This window comes from Notolepis coatsorum (assembly GCF_963971535.1).
Source record: "Notolepis coatsorum genome assembly, chromosome: 6".
Lineage (NCBI taxonomy): Eukaryota > Metazoa > Chordata > Actinopteri > Aulopiformes > Paralepididae > Notolepis > Notolepis coatsorum.
The window spans coordinates 59,676,824-59,698,053 of NC_140170.1; positions in this window are offsets into that span (position 1 = coordinate 59,676,824).

Consider the following 21,230-nt stretch of genomic DNA (forward strand, 5'->3'; position numbering starts at 1 on the left):
ATGCCTGAATGTCTGTTGTTTATTTGTGGATCAAAACGTTTTTGTAATCTCGTGACATAATCCAAGAATCAATTTCAGTTACCAGCTAACTGATGGTCAATAATACAATTAGTGTTGCATGATACACCGATACTAGAAAAGTATTACAATACCAAGCTGTTAAAAACGATTCAATACTCCATTTTATTAGCATCGATACTTTTAGAATAATAGCTTGATGCTGTATTTTCTATGAGTTGAGTGGCTGCGTGACCTGCTCCGCACCTGTGTGTGTGTGAGAGAGAGCATGCACGTTTTGCGTAGTGGGCGTGTCAACAGTGTCGACTGACATCCCTGAATGTCTTATTTCATAATATACAGTTTCAGGATGGACGTTTGTATTAAACCAAGTTGTATGCAGTGATGAACGGTCTTTCCCAGCTGAACACAAGTTACTTAACGTTACACAGGTCATGCTATGCACGCTTAGCTTGCTAACGTTAGATAGCAGGAGCCGTAAGACTAAGAGTTTATTTGTACAACGAAATATACTACCACAATGACATATAGCAGGCAGGCAACTGCCCAGTATTTTAACTAAAGTTTACCAGTTTTCAATACCAATCTTGGAGCAGATTCACTTTTAACAGTATAATCTGTAATGTTTTTTTAACAGTGACCTCTAAGCAAAGGAGGCCTGCTTGGTACTGCACTTAATTTACTTTACTCAGATAAGTGGGTTAGAATTTAATGGGAGTTGAAGGGGTTGTTATTATCTGGCCACACCTCATGATCTGCCAAGAGAGGTCTGAAGAAACTCACACTATAAACTCCAACCCACAGATCAGACCAAAACATGTAAACAACGTGCAATACGAAGCTGGTCTTTGTCTAGAGGTCACTGTTTGACTGATTTACAGACGCCATTGTTAAATCATACAAGAAAATCTAGAAATGTTTGGAACTTATATAAACTAAACCAAATACAAAACCCACAATCTGAGTTCTTCATTGGAGTGCTTCTCTCTTCTCCAGGTACAATCACTGCATTGCTCCCCAACAACAAACGGATATAATGGCTGAGTCAAGGCCTCACTGCTGTGACCAATGTGGAACAAGCTTCATCAGAAAGCTCCATCTTCAAATACACCAGCGTATTCATACAGGAGAGAAGCCCTACCACTGTGATCAGTGTGAGAAGAGCTTCACTCAATTAGCACACTTAAAGACACACCAGCATGTTCATACAGGAGAGAAGCGCTACCACTGTGATCAGTGTGAGAAGACCTTCACTCAATTACCACACTTAAAGATACACCAGCGTAGTCATACAGGAGAGAAGCCCTACCACTGTGATCAGTGTGGGAAGAGCTTCAGTCACTCTACAAACTTAAAGACACACCAGCGTGTTCATACAGGAGAGAAGCCCTACCACTGTGACCAGTGTGGGAAGTGTTTCAGTGTACTTGCATCTTTAAAGATACATGAGCGTATTCATACAGGAGAGAAGCCCTACCATTGTGACCAGTGTGAGAAGAGATTCAAAGCATCTGGAGAATTAAAGATACACCAGCGTATTCATACAGGAGAGAAGCCCTACCACTGTGACCAGTGTGGGAAGAGTTTCAGTATACTTGCATCTTTAAAGATACATGAGCGTATTCATACAGGAGAGAAGCCCTACCACTGTGACCAGTGTGGGAAGAGTTTCAGTATATTTGCATCTTTAAAGATACACCAGCGTGTTCATACAGGAGAGAAGCCCTACCACTGTGACCAGTGTGGGAAGAGCTACAGTCAATATGTAAACTTAAAGACACACCAGCGTATTCATACAGGAGAGAAGCCATACCACTGTGACCAGTGTGGGAAGAGCTTCATTAAATCTGTAAGCTTAAAGCAGCACCAGCGTATTCATACAGGAGAGAAGCCCTACCACTGTGACCAGTGTGGGAAGAGTTTCATTACACTTGCATCTTTAAAGATACATGAGCGTATTCATACAGGAGAGAAGCCCTACCACTGTGACCAGTGTGGGCAGGGCTTCAGGAACTCTGGTAATTTAACGACACACCAGCGTGTTCATACAGGAGAGAAGCCCTACCACTGTGACCAGTGTGGGATGAGATTCATCACCTCTTCAAACTTAAAGAGGCACCAGCGTATCCATACATTTGTCAAACCCTAAAACTGTAGAAATATGCTTTCATACTGGACAGAAATCAAACTATTGTGATCCATATCAGAAGAACTTCTGACCCCCATAATCAAACACCAATTTTACCAAAACACAGAAGTTTGTGAGCAAAACAAGTTAAAACGACAGTCAAATACTAAAAGTTGTTAACAGGGGGAGCTGCCAACCAGTGACATCATCATGTTTCTGTTTATTTTAGTTCTTAAATAATCAATTGAATAAAGTTCTCCGTTATTTTTCTTTTGCTGTGCTAAAGGAGGTACTGAGCAGTAGAGAAGCCATCTTGCTTTATTGTGCTTCATTGTGTGGTTTGAGTCACCTTAGTTTATAGTGAGTAGGTAAATATTTGGTTCTTTGGTTTGGTTTTAAATTGATTTGTTTGTAGTGTTTTAAAAAATGTATTTAATTTGTCTACATATTTTGTGACAATTTCCTCTTTTTACACATAACTACCATAACGTTCCCGGTAGTGCAGCCTATCCCCATGTTTTCTTGTTCATTTAGTGTTTTATTTTATGAATTGTCAATAAAATGTTTTTGGTATTTCAGTCTTTGTCTCTTTCATTAGCATTTCCAGTTCATTCTGGATCTTGTTTACCATATAATTGTGGTAGAGGCTACAGAGCCTGATCACCAAGGAGATAAAACATATATATACACAGTACAATATACAGTAATACACAGAATTTAAAGCTGCATTATATTATTTTCTGACGGTATTTTTCACATTTTCAAACCTTCTTATCTGCTATCAAAAGATAAGCCATCTTGCTTTAATGTGTGGTTTGAGTCACCTTAGGGCCCTTTCTCACTCACTGCTCTGTGTCGAATCAGACCCGGCTCGCATCAGAAAAGGGTGTGTCTGTCTGAGTGAGAACGCTGTCCCCCGTCCCCGCCCCCCGCTGATTCGTCCCCGGGGGCGCTGAACCTGGACCGCTGAAATAGGTGGTCTCAGGTGCGCGCTAGTGGGGGCGGTTAGGCCTGGCAATTTTGTTTGCCATTGCTATGTCTATACATTGTTCGAATGCATTTATTTCTATTAGACCAGTGGTGCCCAACCAGTCGGCTGTGGTCGACCAGTAGATCAATGACATGCAATATAATTGCCACAAGCAATGGGATAATGTTAGCTTCTGAACAGGCTAGCTAACTAGCGTTAGCCGTTAGCCATTGCTGTATACTATACTTTCTTGTTCGAATGCATTTATTTCTATTAGACCAGTGGTGCCCAACCAGTCGGCCATGGTCGACCAGTAGATCAATGACATTCAATATAATGCATATAATCGATGCAGCAATGTTACTAGTAAAGGCTAAGCTAACTAGCGTTTAGCCGTTAGCTTAGCGCTATCGTTAAAACGCTCAAAAGCGGACTCTACAACACCATCCATTCATGATAAAATAGGGTGGGTTATATTGACAAGGCTTGACAACAGAGGTTCAAATATAACTTCATATTTATTGGCAATTTGTTCTTATATATCATCCAGTCTCCGCAGTAGTGTTAAGACTCTTCCTGTTTACATTTTCGAACGTGACATCATCGCCTACGGCAAGCGTAAACGCTCAAAAGGCAAACCGTAAACAGAACCCGAAGCGAACCAAGAGGGAGAGAGGGGGGGGGGGGGGGTTCGCATCAGATTCGGAACGGGGCCAGAACGGAACTGAATAGAAACGAATAGGTGAGTGAGAAAGGGCCCTTAGTTTGCAGTGAGTATGTAAATATTTGGATTGGTTTGTGTGTAGTGGTTTATTTTTTATTAAATTTGTCTACATATTTTATGACAATTTCCTCTTTTTACACATAACTACCATAAATGGTAAATGCATTTATATAGTGCTTTTATCCAAAGTGCTTTATAATTTGTTCCTCACATTTTACACATACACACAGTGACGGTGGAGGCAACCATGCAATGTTCCAACCTGCTCATCTGGAGCAATTAGGGGTTAAGTATCTTGCTCAAATACCAACACGGATAGCTGGCAGCCATGGATGCTTGGGGCCTGACTCCACGCCAGGTTCCAATCCTGTAATTTCCACTCATACTCACACACAGATGGCAAGGAACTAGGAGACAGGGGACATGACAACATGTTGGAGAGCTTGAATGTCAACCTCTGCTGGTAGACAACTAGATTATGTTGTAACTGACAACGTTTTAGTAAACCAACAATGAGAGACCAACTGAAACTGTGTATAGTTCTGATAATTTAACGGAAGAAGAAAGGGAAGGGAGAGAGTTAACAGTGGATCGGTTTGGAGGAAATGTAGAATTTGGTGAAGATGGAGAGGATAGGGTATTAAATACAGAATTTACAGTGCATGAAATGAATAGAGCTCTAAGGAAAGTAGGGAAACCAACGCCAGGTAGAGACAGTATTTGTTACTCTATGTTGGAGAAATTTAGTGATATATCCAAAAAAGTGGTACTGAGGTTGTTTAATAAAGTATGGTCTGAAGGGGAGATTCCTGAAGTGTGGAAGCAGTCAGTCATCAATCCAATTAGAAAGCCTGGCAAAAGACCCTAGTAATTATAGGCCCATAGCATTAACATCTCAAATGGGGAAGCTGATGGAAAGAATGATTAATGACAGACTGGTATACTGGCTGGAAACGAGAGGATTATTGTATAGTTACCAAAGTGGATTTAGGAAAGGGAGAGGGACGATGGACCCTGCTGTTGCTCTTGAAGACGCCATTAGGAAAGCACAGTTAAATAAGGAGTCAGTTATTGCTGTGTTTTTTTTATATTGAAAAGGCCTATGATATGGTTTGGAGACAGGGCCTTATTATTAAGCTTCATCAAATGGGAATCAAAGGTAGAATGCTTAAATGGATAAATAATTTTCTGTCTGATAGGAATATAGTGGTAAGAATTAATGGTGTGTTTAGTAAGGAATATATAGTTGAGAATGGTACTCCACAAGGAAGTATTATTAGTCCAGTGATATTTGCGATAATGATTAATGATGTTTTTAAGAACTTGGAAGGATCCATTAAGGTAGCACTGTTTGCAGATGATGGGGCTATATGGAAAAGGGGGAGGAATCTCAACTGTAGCTGAGGGGTACAATTCCCTGACTGTATTGTTAGATATGATATTTAATACCACTACCTCATGTACTTTAACTTCTGGCCACCCAGTACAAGATATAAGTATGATGAACACTTTCCCACCTGATGAAACGAACCAACACAAATGGACCAAATCGAATATTTAATACAGCAAAGGGTGTACACAATATTCACTTAATTACATTTATGATTTGAAATGTTAAGTATGCACTTTTATGGCAAATGAGTATTCGTAGGTAAATCAACATTGAATGTCCAATCTCTGGTTGCGCAGGGAGTAAGTATACAACCTGGAATATTTAGGAAACGATAGCGATAGTACTTAAATAATTATAGCTGGATACACTAGGGGGGGGGGGTCCCGCTGGTTGTAAGACAGTAGGAGGGGGGGGTTAGAGAAGTCGCTGGCGGTATCCCATCTGGCCGACGGTGTCTTGGGAGAATCCAAAGTCTTAGACCCAGTGCCCACAGAACCTCGGGCCGTAGACGAACACAGCTGGACCCTCTGTGGAACGGTATCTGCCGGTCCACAACGGAGAGACGTGGTGCGACCTCACGTGTAGAGCGCCGCCTCACCTGTAGTCCTCTCCGGGGGGTAATTCCAACACTCGACAGTGTTGGCCTTTATCCATGGAATAATCAAAGCACATAAAGCATAATCCAAGAGCCGTGGAAGGCTCGCCGTCGTCGGGTAGAGTAATCCAATATACAGGTCCAGTCGCTCCCGACCCGGAGCTCCTCGGATGCAATCACCACCAGGGGTCTGACCAGCCTGGATAAGCGTCCAGATAACGTCAGGAACGATGGGGGTACTGATAACTGTAGAACTCGAACCGAACGATGCACCATACATAAATAGACTATTATTAGCTTAATAGAATACGTCCAACTCGACGGTATGGTGCCAAACTATGACCATTCAACTATTAATCTACACGATATCTCAATGCCTATTCTGGGCCAAGTAGGCCCTACTACACCGCACGTGCTTCGTGGGGAGGCTTTTGCATCTGTCACTCTGTTGGAGGGTAAAGAACTGGACTAAAAGGAAGTTCTACTTTACGAGCGTCATATATATATGCGCTATGAACAAATAGTACCACACGTATTTCGCCCGGCATATTACTGCGCGGAACCGGGGGGTTGCCTCGACATGTTAGGCGGCACGATTGAACATGAACCTAGGGGTATGGCAACCTGGCGCCAGGTTCTAGTCCAATGGTAGAATGAAACTATTATGGGCTGTTTAGTAGAAACGGGGATATTCAATGCATATTGTACAAGGAATATACAGGGGATATCAAACGATATACAAATACAATTAAATATATATATATAAATAAATATACATATTCGGTTTAATCTGATCCTTCACAACAGCCGCCCCCTAATTAGTCCCACCTAATTAGCTAAGCAGAGACAGATTAACCGCACTGTCTTCCACTCAAGGTCCGCTGTAAGGTCAGTCAACTCACAAAGTCATAGGGTCATGGTCATCATCGATAGTATCTGGGAGTCGGGGCAGTTCTATGAGCCTCGCCACGGGCCGTGTGTAGGTGCGCCCTTGGACGAGTACTTCAGCTGCTCGGACCTTGCCAACGGCACCGGTGATCACTTTGCTTACGCGGCCAGCCGGCCACATAGCTCTGGGGAGTGACTGGTCAACTATCATGACGACTGTTCCTTCTGTCAAATTGTCTCTCTCTTTTACCCACTTCTGGCGGGTCTGTAGAGACGGTAGGTAGTGAAGTAGGAAGCTGCTCCAAAACTTGTCGGCTAGTACTTGGCTGTACCTCCACATTCTTCGGCCGTTCGCTTCTTCGGGCCTGTACATTGTCTGGGGTAGCGCGGGGTCCAGCCGCCCCATTAGGAGTGTGTTGGGGGTGACTGGGTCGACATCTGCTACATCACTGGAGACGTAACCGAGGGGTTTGGAGTTCAATACTCCCTCGATCTCCGTGAGGACTGTCATTAGGACTTCCTCTGCCACAGTCTGGGCTCCGAGTACGGCATACAGGGCTGTCTTTATAGAACGTACTTCTCGTTCCCAGGTTCCACCGAAGTGGGGTGCGTTCGGGGGATTAAACTGGAAGTCAACCTGGGCTGGAGCGAGGTGGGTCTTAAGTTCTGGGCCCATAGCTTGGAAGCTCTCTCTCAGCTCTCTTTCTCCGCCTTTGAAGTTGGTCCCGTGATCAGACAACAATGTAGACGGTTGTCCTTTCCGTGATATGAATCTCAGGAAAGGCCATAAGGAATGAGTCTGTGCTCATGGTCGGAAGGAGCTCGATATGTATCGCTCTGGTGGTCATGCATTTGAATACAATACCCCACCGCTTCTCGGTGCCTCTTCCTCTTTTTATATACAACGGGCCAAAACAGTCCATGCCTGTGGAGTGGAATGGCTTGTCGCCGATTCGGAGGCGACAGGGGGGTAGGTCAGCCATCCGTGGTATGCTGGGCTGCGCGCGCCACTTACGGCAGTCTAGACAGGTTCGCTGGAAGCGCCGTACTGCTTCTCTCCCTTGTAATATCCAATAACGACGTCTGATCTCCGCGAAGACTCTCTCTGCTCCTGCGTGGTGTACATCCTCATCGTATTTCTTTATGATCAGCTCTGTGACCTTGTGTCGGCTGTTCAAGACGATCGGGTGCTTAATGTCATCTGGTAGGTCGGGGGCTCTCCGCAGGCGACCAGCCACTCTGATGAGATTATGTGCGTCACTCTCTGGTGCCAGGTGAATCAGTCTGCTGTCTGATGGGACGGGGTTTCCTCCCTGCAGACAGTCTAGCTCATCGGGGAACGAGTCTCTCTGGGCTCGTTGTAGTAGAAGAAGTTCTGCTTCTTCGTAGTCAGCTGCTGACATGTCAGTGGTGGACTGAATCTCTGGGTGGTGCCGCAGGAATGTCCTTTGTTGCGCACTCTCTAGAGTAATGCAGTCATCTATGTTCGGGTCTGTGGAGGCGACAGTGCTCAGTCCACAGAACATAGGCTTCTTGTTCTCAGCCTCCTCTCTACTTGCTTCCCTCGGGGTGGGCGTGGGCCAGTCTCCTTCCGGGAGCTGGAGGAATGCTGGTCCGTCACTGTAGATGTTGTGACAGGTTAGGTCATCCAGGGACATTCCCCGGGTGATGACGTCAGCTGGGTTGTGTTTGGTATCCACATATCTCCAGCTTGCTTCTTCTGTTAGTTCCTGAATCTCGGTGACTCTGACTCCCACGAAGACTTTGTATCTGCATGAATCAGACTTAATCCATGTGAGTACTGTCGTGGAATCTGACCACAAGATTGTTCTATGCACCGGAATGGTGAGTTCACGTTGGATTAACGTGGCTAGATGCGCTCCTGCGAGGGCTGCGCAGAGCTCTAGACGTGGGATAGATTGTTGCTTACGTGGGGCTATCCTTGAGCGGGCCAGTATGAAAGCAGTGTGTATCTCTCCTCCCATCTCTTGGGCACGCAAATAAGCAACCGATCCGTAGGCTACTTCGGAGGCATCGCTGAAGACGTGTAGCTCAATCTCGCATGTCTCTGGCCTCACTGTGGATGGGAAGTAGCTGCAGCGTATGTTGACACCTGGGAGTGAGCGGAGTTCCGTCTCCCACTCTCTCCATGTTGAGGCAAGGTGTGCGGGTATTGGGTCGTCCCAGCCCTGGTCCTTGTCCCATAGTGCTCGTACAATCATCTTTGCCCTGGTGGTGTAAGGTAGAATACATCCCAACGGGTCATATTGTCTGGCGAGTGTTCTGTACACCCTCCGTCTGGTGGTCGGTATCGCCGCCGACCTTCCTTGCTCTGGAGCCAAGGGTTTGTGTCTATAGTGGAGCGAGTCTGTTTTGAAGCGCCAGACTAATCCTAGTGTCATTTCTTGGGCTTCTCCTGGGATTGTCGCCATCCAGGTCTCGCTGCTGGCAGCCTTGTCTGCGGAGGAGAGGCTGCGCAATACGTGCGGGTCACTGCTGGCCCACTGCCTGAGATCAAAGCCTCCTTTGATTAGGGAGGCGCGTAACTTGATTAGGAGAGCCTCGGCTTCTTCTTGAGTCGAGACGCTTTGTAGACAGTTGTCTACGTAGAAACTGTTCTTCACACTGTGTTGGACCTCTTCATCTGCTGCTGGGTCCTCTGTGACGTGTTTCTGTAGTGCAAATGTAGCACAGCACGGGCTGCATGTGGTTCCGAAGGGGAGTACTTCCCACTGGTAGATGGATGGGTTCTCATCTCCGATCTTCTCTCTCCATAGGAACCGTAGCAGAGGCTTGTCCTCCTCTACTAGTCTCACTTGCAAGAACATCCCTTTGATATCCCCGCTTATAGCCACCTTGTCCTGGCGGAAGCGCAGTAGCACGCCTAGTAGGGAGGGGCCGAGTGTGGGGCCGGGCAAGAGCTCTTTATTCAGATTTTGGGATCCGATCTGGTAGCTGCAGTTAAACACAATGCGATCCTTGCCATTGTGATGGACCTTGTGATGCGGCACGTACCATGATTCGGTCGTCTGATCGGCCTCTTTAATGTCAATCTTTGTTACGTGTCCCGCTGTGATTAGCTTCTCAATCTCAGCTCGGTACACACTCTGTTGAGCGGGGTCTTTGGCTAGGCGCCGCTCTGTGTTCAGTAGATATCGCTCCGTGGCGTCTTTCTTTGCGTGAAAGGGGGGCATTCCCTCTCTCCTCAGGAGTGGAGTTGCGTATCTCATCACTCCGCCGACTGTGACTCTCTTTGTCCCCTGCTCGAGTAGGTGGATGGCGTAAATGTCTTCTTTAGAGCGAATGTCTTTCTTTTCGTTCTTAAAGGGCATTGTCTCTAGGGTCCATAGCCTCTCGACATGCTGCAGGAGAGTGGTGTCTTCTTCTGTCGTTCGGGAGTGGAAGCAGCTAGTGGCTGCGGTTCGGTTGAGAGATTTAGCGAGGGGGCCTTGTAATGTCCATCCTAAGCGGGTCTCGACGGCTGCAGGACAGCCTCGGGGACCGGTATGGACCCGGTCAATCGGGACTATGAGTTCTGCATGGTCGGAGCCTATCAACAGGGTCGGGGTAGCGCCGTTTATGAGCGGGATAGGTAATTGGCGCAGGTGCACATATTTATCCATCAACTTGGTGACAGGGTAGGTGTACTGCGAGAGTCCTATTTCTTGGCTGGTGAAAGCATTTGTGATCTTGTACTGTCGCTCTGGCTGCCCGTTGGCTGCGATAGTGAAGGACACATTCTTGCCCTTTATCGTCTTTAAATCTCTTCTTATTGTCCGAATCGTCATTTCGTTCTTGCTCCCCCGCAGTCCCAGTTGAGTCGCAGCGGAGGCGAGCAGAAGGGTCTTCTCTGACCCGTCATCAAGGACGGCGTAAGTGTCCATGACTTTATCCTGGTAGCTCAATGTCACACGGACTACCTTTAAGAGCACTTGAGCTCCGTTGCTGCTGGCGGGGTCAATGTACATGACACTTGCCTTGGTGCCGCTCCGTGGTGCAGGTGTAGGCCGTCTTCCGTTACTATCGTGTAGTATATCTAGATGGGCTCCATCGCACCGGCTGCACCTTTTCTTTAGGCGGCATTCGGCTGCCATGTGGGGCCGCGCACATCGATAACAGCGCCGGTTGGACTTTATCCATTGGCTCACTTCTTCTGCATTCATCTTTGTGAATGTGTCACATTGTGACAGCCAGTGTTCTTTCTCACAGTAGGGACACGCTATCTTCCACTTCTCCTTCCTCGAGGGGGTGCTGTGACTCTTACTGCTCGGTACTGACTCTGATTGGTGCATGACAGTCACAGATCTTCTTCCATCATTTATTCTCCTGGGTCCCTCTCTGGAGCTTGGCGTGCTCTGCCCGAAGGTGTCCAGTCGTAAGCTGCTGACCTCTCTCGCCAGGAAGTCGGCCAGATCAAGGAGGGATGGCTCGGGGCCGTCGGGATCTCGGTAGTCCCTCTGCCGCCGAAAGCGCTCCTGTCTTGCGGGTGGCAGCTTCTCCAAAATCCTCTCAACGTTAGAGTTGGCGTACAGCTCATGCCTGCCTTTCTCCCGTTGAGCTCCCAGCATCCCCACCAGGGACTGCACTTTGATTGACAGGTCATCTAGTGAGCGATTGTCTGTGGCTGGGGGTAGGCGGTCAATATGCCTTATCTCCTGGATTACGTAATCCCATATACGTCCATATCTTTGATCCAGCGCTGCAAGGGCCGCTGTGTATGGGGTCGAGGAGGTAGCATAGGCTAGCGCTATATTGTGTGCTCGCTGTACTTTCAGGTGCTTCAATAATATTGCATACTTGTGGCGTTCATCAATGACATCCGCCAGCATTGTCTCTAAGCACATCCGGAGCTCCGTGTACTGTGCTCGACTCTCATAGGCGAAGTCTGGGATTGATGGCGTGGCGTTGTATGACGCCGTGGATGGCGAATACATCGGCGAGCGTTGGGGGAGAGACCTCCTGGGCGAGTCCCCTCTTGCGCCTCGCTGTGGGCCGGTACTGGCAGGGTACCATGGCCCGCTGGTCCAGGTACTGTTCCTCTGGGCTGGTCGTGCGTTGTGCTCACCCGTAAATAGAGTCGGGGGTCTGTAGCGCAGCGCCGCGGGGGTATAGCCTGGACTGTATGGGACCTCCTGGTCCGGTGGAGTACTGTGCTGTCGTCGGGCTTGGTTCTCCTCTTCTCCCTCTTCTTCTTCTATCAAATCTTCCAGATCTTGTAATCGTTTATTTAGCTTCTCCGCAGTGTAGGCCGCTCCTTCCTTGTAGCTGGGTCTCGCTTGGACCGGTATGGGAAGGGGGTCTGCGGGGGGTCTAGACTCGGTCTGTTGGTCAAGTTCAGGGTTGCTTGCTCGTTGCGGTGACGCTGCTCTTGACTGCTGTCTCGACGAGTTCCTTGAGCCCCTGGCGGAGGGAGAGGGAGTTGTCCTTTTGATCAGCTGCTCTATTAGTTGCGCTTGTAGTCTGTCGCGCTCTGCGTCTCTTTGGGCACCGGCAGCGGTGCGCTGGGCGTCGGCGCGGTCTCTTGCCATATTCTCTTCCATCTGGAAGCGTCTCATCTCCAGACTTGTGCGCTGTTCTTCGCTCCGTTGCTGTGCTTGGAGGTGTTCGCGCTCGCTGGTTGCCTGGGCTTGGAGACGTTCGCGCTCGCTAAGCGTCTGTGCTTGGAGCCGATCGCGTTCGGTAGAGGCTGTCAGGCTGACGAGGAACGCCTGTTGTAGTATCCTCTCCGCTTCGCTGGGGGAAGGCGGTAGTGGAGGTGAGCCGCTCCTGCGTGAACCGCTCCTGGGGGTACTCGTTGGGGAGTCCTGGAGCTCTAGTTCCTCGGCGCTCTCCTCTTCTTCTTCCGTGCAGAGTTCTCTCTCTGTAGGGTTGTCTTCCTCCCGGGGCGTGTCGGGGACTACTTCTTTAGTAGTGGCGGGGGGTAAAGGCATGTCAATTCCCTCCTGGTCTCCACCGTGGGCTTGGTCAGTTACATTAGGACCTACTAGGGCCTCTGTGGTCGGGGAAACCTGGTCGTTAAGGTCAGACATAATTTTACTTTCTACTTTTACTACGTTTACCGTTTGTCGAAGGCTAGGTAGTTGACTGACAGTGTGAGCCTCTAAGTACTGAGGTGTCTGTCGTCTGCGCCGCGGGCGTTCTAGGTTAGGAGGATCGTTTCGTGGAGTGTTCATCATAGGCCATTTCGATATTAATAACACTATATTAATATTACACTAGTTACCCTCCGGCTCGAAGGACCAATTGTAGCTGAGGGGTACAATTCCCTGACTGTATTGTTAGATATGATATTTAATACCACTACCTCATGTACTTTAACTTCTGGCCACCCAGTACAAGATATAAGTATGATGAACACTTTCCCACCTGATGAAACGAACCAACACAAATGGACCAAATCGAATATTTAATACAGCAAAGGGTGTACACAATATTCACTTAATTACATTTATGATTTGAAATGTTAAGTATGCACTTTTATGGCAAATGAGTATTCGTAGGTAAATCAACATTGAATGTCCAATCTCTGGTTGCGCAGGGAGTAAGTATACAACCTGGAATATTTAGGAAACGATAGCGATAGTACTTAAATAATTATAGCTGGATACACTAGGGGGGGGGGGGGTCCTGCTGGTTGTAAGACAGTAGGAGGGGGGGGTTAGAGAAGTCGCTGGCGGTATCCCATCTGGCCGACGGTGTCTTGGGAGAATCCAAAGTCTTAGACCCAGTGCCCACAGAACCTCGGGCCGTAGACGAACACAGCTGGACCCTCTGTGGAACGGTATCTGCCGGTCCACAATGGAGAGACGTGGTGCGACCTCACGTGTAGAGCGCCGCCTCACCTGTAGTCCTCTCCGGGGGGTAATTCCAACACTCGACAGTGTTGGCCTTTATCCATGGAATAATCAAAGCACATAAAGCATAATCCAAGAGCCGTGGAAGGCTCGCCGTCGTCGGGTAGAGTAATCCAATATACAGGTCCAGTCGCTCCCGACCCGGAGCTCCTCGGATGCAATCACCACCAGGGGTCTGACCAGCCTGGATAAGCGTCCAGATAACGTCAGGAACGATGGGGGTACTGATAACTGTAGAACTCGAACCGAACGATGCACCATACATAAATAGACTATTATTAGCTTAATAGAATACGTCCAACTCGACGGTATGGTGCCAAACTATGACCATTCAACTATTAATCTACACGATATCTCAATGCCTATTCTGGGCCAAGTAGGCCCTACTACACCGCACATGCTTCGTGGGGAGGCTTTTGCGTCTGTCACTCTGTTGGAGGGTAAAGAACTGGACTAAAAGGAAGTTCTACTTTACGAGCGTCATATATATATGCGCTATGAACAAATAGTACCACACGTATTTCGCCCGGCATATTACTGCGCGGAACCGGGGGGTTGCCTCGACATGTTAGGCGGCACGATTGAACTTGAACCTAGGGGTATGGCAACCTGGCGCCAGGTTCTAGTCCAATGGTAGAATGAAACTATTATGGGCTGTTTAGTAGAAACGGGGATATTCAATGCATATTGTACAAGGAATATACAGGGGATATCAAACGATATACAAATACAATTAAATATATATATATAAATAAATATACATATTCGGTTTAATCTGATCCTTCACAACATCAACTATATAGTACGTAAAATGCAAGAAGCAGTAAATGAGGTAAAAAGGTGGTTGCTAGAGTGGGGTTTTAGATTGTCAATTGACAAAACAAAAACAATATTTTTCTCAAAGAGAAGTATTCCCCAAGAGCTAAATATATCAATTGGTGATAAAATCTTGGAAAGGGTAGAACAGTTTAAATATCTTGGTGTGTGGTTTGATAAAAGACTAACATGGTCTTTCCATATAAGTAAGATGGTAGACAAATGCAAAAAAGTACTGAATGTGATGAGATGTTTGAGAGGGCTGGATTGGGGAGCTAGTAGAAATGCGATGAGAACAATCTATATTAGCCTCATCAGATCACTAATAGATTATGGTTGTATTATTTATAGGTCTGCAGCAAAAACTAATTTAAATAAATTGGATGTAATCGTTGAGATTGTGTTGTGGGGCTATGAAAACTACACCAGTTGCAGCACTCCAAGTGGAGATGGGAGAAATGCCCCTGCATATTAGAAGGGTTCAGTTGGCACTAGTGTATTGGGCCAATCTTAGAGGTCATAAGGATGATCATATTAGCAAAAATTTACTAGTGCAGTGCCAAGAAAAAGAGAAGGCGCAGCTAGAAAGTTTTGGGTGGATTATATAATCAAAAGCTAGAGAGATGGGCATTCTGGAAATGAGTGTGTGTCCAACAGTCTGTTTCCCAGCAGTTCCTCTGTGGTTGATGGGTACCCCTGTTGTTGATATAGACCTATTGGAGTTAAAGGAGAGAGAGGAAATGAGCAGTCATATGGTGGAGAGTCATATCAGGATAAAATATGGAGAAAGACTGGTGGCTTATACACATGCGTCTAAGATGGAGTCAAGCAGAGTGGGTGCGGCATTTACAATCCCAAGTCTTAGAATTTCAAAAAAAGAGAGATTGAGTGACAGTCTAGCAGTATATACAGCAGAACTAGTAGCTATAATGATAGCGTTATCATGGATAGAGGAGAATAGGCCTAAGAGTGAGGTTTTAATTGCGTCAGACTCAATGTCTTCCTTGATAAGTATTCAAGATGTTGTGTCCCAGTCAAGGCTGGACATTGTGCTGGAAATAGTGCAGATGGTAGACAGACTTCGGCGCTCAGGTATCATGGTTGCCTTTTTGTGGGTTCCGGCCCATATAGGAGTTTGAGGGAATGAGTTGGCGGATAAGTTGGCCAAAAAAGCTTGTGAATTTCCTAGAGTTACAATGAATATACAGAGTAGTAAGGCTGAAATCCAAAGTATAGTCAAACTAAAGGTTAAGGAAAAATGGAAAGTCATGTGGGATAATGAGAGGTTAGGGAGATGGTTTTATGGGGTGCAAAAAAGGGTGGGTTGGAGTAGGGCTACCAATAGAAATAAGCAAGAAGAGGACGTGTTTACAAGAATGAGGTTGGGACATACAGGGTTGAACAGTACGTTAGTAAAGTTAAAAAAGCATATTAATGGACAATGTGAGTGCAGTGTTAGTCAAGAAACGGTAGAACATGTTGTAGAACAGTGTACATTATATCAAAGGCAAAGAACAGTTCTTATTAGGAATTTGCAGAGGGAAAAGATAGCACTTAAAATAGTTGACATATTGCAAAGAAATTCTGGAGAAGTTTGTATGGCGAGTTTATTTAATTTTTTGAGAACAACAGGTTTATTTTATATGATTTAGAACATCCAGATCCACACTCCTTATCAGTAGATGGCGGTAATGCTCATCGAAAGTGATTGCCAACCGCCAATAAAATAGAAAAGAAGAAGAAGACCAACTGAAACTAGAAAATGCAGCTGAAAGTAAGTGTTACTTTAATTAAGTAACTGGTAGGACCCTGTGGCTTAGAGCAGACTGCTGTGGGAGGATATATGAGGAGATGGGATCCAATGAGATTTCCCAAAGTCACGTTTGTCCATGTGGCCGTTGTTGAATCCTGTGGAAGAACTTGAGGTAGGAATAGTGTGCTTGCCTTTTGTTTATGGCTTTTTGTCAAACATTCAAGATCTATACACTCCTCATGTGGCTTCTATGATTTAGAATTTCAATTTACTGTTAAGCATGTATTCTAGACTTACCTGTTGGTGGAGCAGAATCAAGCAAACCATACGTCCTACTTACCTGGTGATACACTTACTTGTGAAATGCTTACCTGGTGATATACTTACCTGGTGATATACTTACCTGGTGATACACTTACCTGGTGATACACTTACCTAATGATGTACTTACCTGGTGAAATACTTACCTAATAATATACTTACCTGGTGATATACTTACCTGCATATACAGCAGAACCTAGTCAGGTAGGAAGTTAAACAAACGTTTTAGGTTGATCTATTGGTCTTTCCAAGTGTCTTTTTAATGATGTTTGCTTGTATGTATTGAATAATCAACTTATGCTTTTTAGAGTTACCTGTGATGCATCAGAAACCTGATCCGTGATCAGCAGAAAAGCCACTGTTTTTCCTCCATAGAAAACCCTCTTTTAAAATGTTTTAGTTTGCGTTTTTAAGCACCCCCCCCTTCCCAACCCAGTGTGTAATTTATATTTAAGTGTGCAGTGTATATTTAATTGGATAGTATATTTAAGTGGGCAGTGTATAGCCCAGTGTGTATTTAATTGGGCAGTGTTTATGTGACAAGATACACCTAGTGTAAAAACAACTTGTAAGAGTAAAATTTCAAGATATAGAAAGTTAATTCATTGGTGGTTGAATGAGAAAATGGATGATAATACAATACATGTCGGACCGATACTGAGATCGGTACCATCCCTAATGATGCTACTGTATTGGTCACACTAACTACCCCCATTCAGCCTTAATACCCTAATTGTTCCCTGCTATGTGCCTACATGTTTATAGGGTACTTCAGTCTCATCATATTATCTTCTCAATTGCAAATCTACCATGAGGTGGATATGACTACAGTATCTCACTTGCTATACAAATGCGTATTAAGTATGACTGGGCCATTGGCTCTGGTATTTCCATTGTCACTGTATAGTTTCATGTTTAAATAGTTTGGGGTTAGCCAGGGAGGGGCACTGAGCTGCAGAGGCATTAGAAATGTTTATATTGTGAAATAAATTGTGAAATAGAGGAATCAATATAAAATACATCATGTCAACATCTGATGTTTTGCACATCTAGAAATCACATCTTTAAAACAATATCCTGACCTAACAAAGTATTTTTTTTATCTGGTGACATACTCCAAGAATAACAGTTTCAGTCACCAGCTAACTGCTGGTCAATAATAATAAAATGTTGATTTGTGTTTCCCACATTAAACGTGAGCACTAGTCTTAGTTTAGTCTGATTTTAATTTGTATCCTTCGACTCTATGTTTGACATGGAATAAATAAAATCAATACATTTCCTAAAGACACATAATTAAAAGTCCCATTGAGGATTATGTCTGATTTGGAACCTGAAATATGGCAATTTAATTATATTTTCAATATTTAAAAAAAAAATGTATTGGGATAAATGATAACCCAGTAGGCTATCTTGTAAGAGAGAGAGAGAAGATTTAAATAATTTAATAATAAATAAGTACAATATGTATAAATATAACTCAAATATATACAAGTGCATATACAGTGAGTATACAAAGTGTAGTCTTGGATGAGCAGAGGAGGAAATATCAGTTTGATGAAGGAGGTGTCTATTGTTCTTCTTATTGGCAGTTCCAATCAGATAATGTTAGCATTATTTTCCTTCAGTTCATTACAATTGACTCAGACACAATATTTCTGAAAATGTGGCTCAGGCTTAAGAGGTTAAACATATAATCTGTAATGTTATTAAACATTGATCTCTAGGCAAAAGAGCCCTGCTTGATACTACACTTAGATTACTTTTCTCAGAAGTGTGGGTTGGAAGAGAGTGGGAGTTGAAGGGGTTGTTATTACCTGTATGTATTCACCATGAATAATGTTACTGTATTTGTCACACTAACTACCCCCCTTCAGCCTTAGTACTTTAATTGTTCCCTGCTATATATATATACATAAATGTTTATAGGGTACTTCAGTCTCATAATATTGACTTTTCAATTGGAAATCTATCATGGGATGGCCGTGGCCAAGCAAGACAGTCAGGTATGCATATTTCATTAGTGGCTTGCTACTATCTTGGTTCTGAACATGGTCTGGGGACCACCAGGGGTCCTTGAGGTTTTTCCAGAACAATGAAGAATAGTTTAATTTCACTATTGCATTGACTAAATGCAATGAGAGAATGTACAAGAGTATTATTCTGATCATGTGTTTCACTGTCTACTGTTATCTCCTCAAATACAGTAAATATACCCAACAGCATTGGGACTCATACCAAATACATTTCCTAAAGACACATAATGATTTGGAACCTGAAACATTCTATTTTCAATAAAGGAAGTGGGTTAAATGATAACCCAGTATGTTGTAAGAGAGAGAGAGGATTCAAATAATTAAAGTACAATATGTACAAATCTAACTAAAATATATGCAAGTGCAGATACTGTACAGATACATAATGATTGTATAAAGTGTTGTCTTCCAAGATGATTGGAGGAGGAAATATCAGTTTGATGGAGGAGGTGTCTCTTGTTATTCTGATTGGCCAATCCGTTCCAAGCAGCTAAATGCTCAACTATTCTCTCTTGTATAAGAACAGGGCTGTTTTCCAGACTGAAGTACTCATCCAACCATAATGACTGGATAGTCTGCCGGTTGGCTCAAACACCTCTCTGTGGCAGAACACATTGTCTACTGGACCAAGACTTTCTACTAAAGACCATCTGGTCAGAGATCAGACTGTGGACACCACAACATCTGTAAGTACAACTATTTATTAGATTGTTTTCTTGGTATTGCAGAGCCTCTCTTGTTTTCTGTTTTTTTTCTGTGTTTCCAAGAAAACCAGTCTAGACATGCCTGAATGTCTGTTCTTTATTTGTCTTCAATATATGTAAGTTTATTTGTACAATGACCGGTACCACCACAATATTGCAGGCAACTGCCCAGTATTTTAAACTAAAGTTGACCTGTTTCAAACCCAATCTTGGAGCAGACCGACAGGCCCGGTACTGGGACGAAATTAATATCACGTCATAAATAGATCAATACAGTCTGTATTAATTAATGTTGTGTTTCTTTTTTTAAATGTAAAGAGTAAATAACCTAACCCTATCAAACCGCAGTAAAAATGTTAGCATTATGTTCCTTTGGTTCATTACAATTTACTCAAGCATAGTAACGGACACAATATTTCTGAAAATATGGCTTGGGTTTAAGAGATTAAAAGTATAATCTGTAATGTTCTTAAACAGTGACTTCTAGGCAAAAGAGCCCTGCTTGATACTGCACTTAGATTACCTTTCTTTGATGTTTGGGTTGGAAGAGTGAGTTGAAGGGGTTGTTATTGTCTGTATGTATTCAGCATGAATAATGCTACTGTATTGGTCACACTAACTACCCCCATTCAGCCATAGTACTTTAATTGTTCCCTGCTATATGCATGTTTATAGGGTACTTCAGTCTTATCATATTGACTTTTCAATTGCAAATCTATCATGAAGTGGATGTGGCCACTGTATCTCACTTGCTATACAAATGCTTATTACGTATGACTGGCCATTGGCTCTGGTATTTCCATTGTCACTCTATAGTTTAATGTGTAAATTGTTTGGGGGTAGGCAGGGAGGGGCACTGGGGTGCAGAGTAAAATAAAAATGTCTATTTAGAAATATATTGTGAATTACATTAACCAATATAAAATACATTATGTCATCATGTCATATCATGAAAATCTTGAAATCACACATGTAAAACAATATGACATCACCTGACAAATGTTTTTGTAATCCAAGAATGGCAGTTTGTCAACAGCCAACTGATGGTCAATAATAAAACGTTGATTCTTGTTTCTCACGTTAAACGTGAGCACTAGTCTTAGTTTAGTCTGATTTTAATTTGTATCCTTCGACTCTATGTTTGACATGGAATAAATAAAATCAATACATTTCCTAAAGACACATAATTAAAAGTCCCATTGAGGATTATGTCTGCTTTGGAACCTGAAATATGGCAATTTAATTATATTTTCAATATTTAAAAAAAATTATGAATTGTGTAACTGAGGGGTACAATTCCCTGACTGTATTGTTAGATATGATATTTAATACCACTACCTCTTGTACTTTAACTTCTGGCCATCCAGTACATGATATAAGTATGATGAACACTTTCCCACCTGATGAAACGAATCCACACAAATGTACCAAATCGAATATTTTATATAGCAAAAGGTATATACAACGTTCACTTAATTACATTTATGATTTGAAATATGAAATATGCACTTTTATGGCAAGTGAGTATTCGTAGGTAAATCAACATTGAATGTCCAATCTCTGGTTACGCAGGGAGTAAGTATACAACCTGGAATATTTAGGAAACGATAGCGATGGTACTTAAATGATTATAGCTGGATACACTAAGGGGGGGGGGGGGGTCCCGCTGGTTGTAAGACAGTAGGAGGGGGGGGGTTAGAGAAGCCGCTGGCGGTATCCCATCTGGCCGACGGTGTCTTGGGAGAATCCAAAGTCTTGGACACGGTGCCCACAGAACCTCGGTCCGCAGACGAATACAGCTGGACCCTCTGTGGACGGTAGCTGCCGGTCCACAACGGAGAGACGTGAGGCGACCTCACTGCTTATTACGTATGACTGGCCATTGGCTCTGGTATTTCCATTGTCACTCTATAGTTTAATGTGTAAATTGTTTGGGGGTAGGCAGGGAGGGGCACTGGGGTGCAGAGTAAAATAAAAATGTCTATTTTGAAATATATTGTGAATTACATTAACCAATATAAAATACATCA